Here is a 4868-nt window from a genome sequence, read left to right as displayed (position 1 = left end):
GAAGTTCATGTCAGTCAAAGATTTCTCTGCTCTATAGGAGCATGCTTGACTCCATTTTGATTCTACATACTCATATAAATAAGATAAATCTTTGAAAAAAATTTAATTAAAAAAAGTTTTTGGGTAGGTGTGGTGTTATCATTCTAAGCTCCACTCCATAGTTACTTGGCAACAGCCAGGTAAACTCCATCCCACAGTTGCCTGGCAACAGCCAGGCAGGCCTGACCCACTATAAAAGGGGCTGCTTGCCCCATCCTTGCTCTCTTGGTTTCTTGTTCTTCTCTTTCTCTTTCCCTCCTTCCCTTCCTCCTTCTCTCTCCATTCCCTTCCCTGCTCTCTCTCCACATGCTCATGGCTGGACTCTACCCCTCTATTTCTCTACTCTTTCTCTCTCTGCCTCTACTACCCTCTTAACTCCCCTCCCCGTGCCATGAATATTTGTGACCAGTGAGTTTAGCTAAGGTTGCTTGCATGAGCAAGCATGAGAGATTATTCACAGAGGCAGGGTAAATTTACTAGTGGATACGCACAAGAAAATGTCTTTCTTTCCTTTAACAATCATTAATGGTCTATAAAATCTCAGGGAATTTTTTCCCCATGAGTCCTGTTGGGTCTTAGACAAGATCTACTTCTGCTCCATATTTGCCTTCACACCTCCTGAGTACTAAGATTAAAGTGATGCACCCCTCACTGCAATAAAGTTTTCTTCATATTGTTCCAATTGTAGGAAACAAAGGAGGGACAAGCAGAGAAAAGAAAGGAAAATTGTCATCTTTTTAAGGACCCTAGTCCTGACCACAAGTCATTTACTATACTCTAAAAGATTTCTAATAACTTTCCATCTCAAAACTAAACCATGAATAATATGGACTTCCTAACCCTTCTACTAGTAGGAATTCCTCTAGAGACAAACCACAAGAAACAGGACATCCTGTTTTTTTGTTTTTTTTGTTTTGTTTTGTTTTTGTTTTTGTTTTTTGAGACATGGTTTCTCTGTGTAGTCCTGGCTGTCCTGGAATTCAGTCTGTAGACCAGGCTGGCCTCAAACTCAGGAATCTTCCTGCCTCTGCCTCCCAAGTGCTGGGAATAAAGGCATGCGCCACCACTGCCCGGCAACATCCTGTTTTTTATACTAAAAGACAGGCAACTTGTTCTTAACCAATCTAAATTGTTTATTGCCTTCTAAAGTATAAATGTATTGTTCAATATGATGTACCACTTCTGAGAGATTTTCTTGAAGTGGTAGTTAAAATATTGCCTTGATGCCAGATGGTAGTGACATATATATTTAATCCCAGTACTCAGGAAGGAGGCAGAAGTAAGTAGATCTCTGGGAATTCGAGGAGAGCCTGGTCTGTAACGTGAGTTCCAGGACAGCCAAGGTTACACAGAGAAACCCTGTCTCAAAAAAAAAAAAAAAAAAAAAAAAAAAAAAAAAGCAAAAACATGTTTCCTTGTTTTCACAGTCATCTGAGAATTTTATTTTGACAAAAGTAGAATCTTGAACAGCTAGCACACAGATTTATCACTGGAGCATTTAGCTGGTTTCACAGATGGGTGGCATGTGTAGTCTCAGGTCTTGCTGTCCTTTGTTTTAATGTTTTGAAACCACTATGGAATGCAATACTCAGCTTGTTTGTTTTGGGGTTTTCTATGCAGTCCTTGATGTTCTGAAGCTTGCTATGTTGACGAGGCCAGCCTGAAACTCATATCTACCTGCACTTGCCTTCTGAATGATGGGATTAAAGGCATGCACTACCATGGATTCAATATCATTTAAAAAGAGAGCTTCCCGGGCTGGAGAGATGGCTCAGCGGTTAAGAGCATAGATTGCTCTTCCAAAGGTCCTGAGTTCAAATCCCAATAACCACATGGTGGCTGACAACCACCCATAGTGAGATCTGAAACCCTCTTCTGGTGTGTATAAAGATAGCCTCAGTGTACTTAAATATAATAATAAATAAATCTTAAAAAAAGAGAGAGAGCTTCCCAGATTATTTTGCTGATCTTGCATATACCTTAGTATCTCTCATGTGTATGCAATAGAACAGAGAGAGATTATGCAAGATCTTTCTGTTTGGGTGGTGTTCAACTATGATCTATAAAATAGCATCATACCCTAGATTCATTTAAGAATTCATGAGATCATGTAAAGATTTACTATGTTTGACACTAACATGTTTCAAAAATAATAGTTCCATTATTATTGTCTACTACTATACTTGGAAATATAGCTATGTCCTTGAGCAACTATTCTCTTCTTAGCGTGAGTCTGAATAGAAGAAGCTCTTGTTATGCCCCAATTCCTCGGGAAACCCAGGAGAGCTCAAGAACTTCAGAGTCTGCTGCAATTTTACATCAGAGTCCTTTAGTATGAGTCTCAACCCTTCCCACAAGCCTTCCCACACTGTAGGTCAGGAATGCGACCGTGAGCTTGGGTGTCTTGGGACTTATATACAGCATAGTTAGAAATTCTTCCAGGTGAAGTTCCAGGACAGCCAGGGCTACATAGAGAAACCCTGTCTTGAAAAACCTAAAAGAAAGAATGAAATTCTTCGAATGCTTAGGGTGAAGGGGAGAAAAGGTGGATGAGATAAATCATAATCAGCCATGATACCATTTGGTAAAGGCAGAATCTCAAGGCTGAGAGGGAGATTTTTTCGACCTAAAAATTATCTTTTGTAGGGCTATCAAGAACTAGTTTTATGGCCAGCCATAACTGTCTGTGACCTCTGATTACCTTTCTTCTTTGATTTAAGTATGGGACCCTAATCTCCTTTCTCCAAGGACAGGCACCAGCTGCACCTGGTTATCTGGGAGAGTGCTAGTCTCGGAGCCACTGAAGCTGGGGAGTTTTGTCATTTGTCTTACTCAAGATGGCACCCGTGGCTCCTTGAGTCCTCTAGGAGTGGCCAGGAAGGAGGAAAGAATCCCCAAGCTTGCTGCAAGGGCGGGGAGAAAGCAGGGGTTGGAGAAAGCAGAACTTCTGAGGGAAAACTAATAGGCAAGCCACAGAAGGAAGCCACTTGTGTGCCCCACTGCCCTAGCTGTAGGAGAGAGCCTAGGGTGGGGGAAGGGGGAGAGTGTGGAAGCAAGCCACCTGTATACTTCACACTTTCCCAAATAAAAAGGTCTGCCAGAGTCCAGGCTCTTTCTACTGTTTGGGTACTCATTATAAGGTTGTATACATCCAGAATCAGCAAAACTAAATTCCAGTTTCAAAAAATTTATGCAAGCTTCTTTTTCAGAAATCCCCATCAAAACTTACTCCATATGTAAATAGTTCCAAAATGAGTCCCCTGGCCATGTGCTAGTGTAAGGGTCCACAATTTACTGAAGTATGATACCCCAGACTCAAATAGTATGCGAAACCAAAGACCATTTATTCTGCACAAAGCCAGTATGAAAGAGTCTACCACTTACTAGGATGGGTTTTTTGTTTTTGTTTTGTTTGTTTGTTTTTTTGAGACAGGGTTTCTCTGTATAGCCCTGGCTGTCCTGGAACTCACTCTGTAGACCAGGCTGGCCTCGACCTCAGAAATCCTCCTGCCTCTGCCTCCCAAGTGCTGGGATTAAAGGTGTGTGCCACCACTGCCCTGCCATTTACTAGGATGGAAGACAAAATATTTGAGCTTCATAGCTTCAATTTAAAACTGATTAGGGGAATTCCAGGGAGGAGTAAGTGACTTTTATCTTGACTGGTTGGCTCTTTTTTTAGGGGTATGGGTGTTTCTGGGATTGGCTAAAGCTCCGGGGAGCCTAGAAAGTGTTGCTGACTCATCCTGACTGTTTGTTTTTGCCACAAGCCAGATGATGAGACAGCTGATGACTGGCTGCCTGAAAGGTGTGGCTTTTCCAATAACTGACTTGCCCAAACTTTGCTTAGAGTTGCCCAGTTCTCAGAGACAGTAGATCTAGTCTCTCAAACTGCCAGTTTAGAGCCTGTCATGGAGTCTGCCTGGCTCAGTCTTCTCACCAGTAAGGAACCAAACTTTGTGGCTGAATGTATATATACCATGTGTGCTCTACTGTTGTTGGCTTAGTCTCTGGGAGCTCCCAGGAGTCCAGATTGACACTGGTGTTCCTTTGAATTTGCTTCTCTGGGGACTAATTCTAATCATGCTTTTACTTGTCTAATGGAAGTGTGGACCACTGAATACTCAGCAGCCAATCCAGTCCTGTGCTCTCACTTAATAAAGTTGTGTTGGTTGTGCCCCGCATTCAAACATCACTATCACAAAAATAAAAAATGTGTACTGAGGAGCATTCTGAAGAGATTGCTGTAATTGGTTGAGAGAGCCTCGACTTGGAACTTCCCACTGGGCCTTATGAAAGGTTCCTGAGTCCCTCTCCCTGTCCAGCTAATTAATGTGAAGGTCAGCAGAACCACCGATCATTACATGCCTAGTTGCTATCTGCCCTCAAACACTGTATAAAAGGCTTATGAAAGAAAGAGGAGTCCCCTCTCCTCTGGGTACATGATGACCCCAGCATACTGAAACAATAAACCTCTTGCTTTTTCATCAAACTCGAATCTCATTTGGGGGTCTCCCAGTAGCTAAGGTTCACCTTGAATCTTTTTTTTTTTTTTTTTTGGTTTTTCAAGACAGGGTTTCTCTGTGTAGCTCTGGCTGTCCTAGAACTCACTCTGTAGACCAGGCTGGCCTCATACTCACAAATCCTCTGCCTCCCAACTGCTGGGATTAAAGGCGTGTGCCACCACTACCCAGCAGTCACTTTGAGTTTTAAATGGTCTCAACTTTTAAGGCATTACAAAGCTAAGACATAAGACCAATAAATTTCTGAAGGAAACCGACCTGCAGCTTCACTTCATTCCGTGGGTGATTCACGAACAGGGGAACTCGAGA

The sequence above is a fragment of the Mastomys coucha genome, unplaced genomic scaffold, assembly GCF_008632895.1.
Source record: "Mastomys coucha isolate ucsf_1 unplaced genomic scaffold, UCSF_Mcou_1 pScaffold20, whole genome shotgun sequence".
NCBI classification, from domain to species: Eukaryota; Metazoa; Chordata; class Mammalia; order Rodentia; family Muridae; genus Mastomys; species Mastomys coucha.
This window is presented reverse-complemented; position numbering follows the sequence as displayed.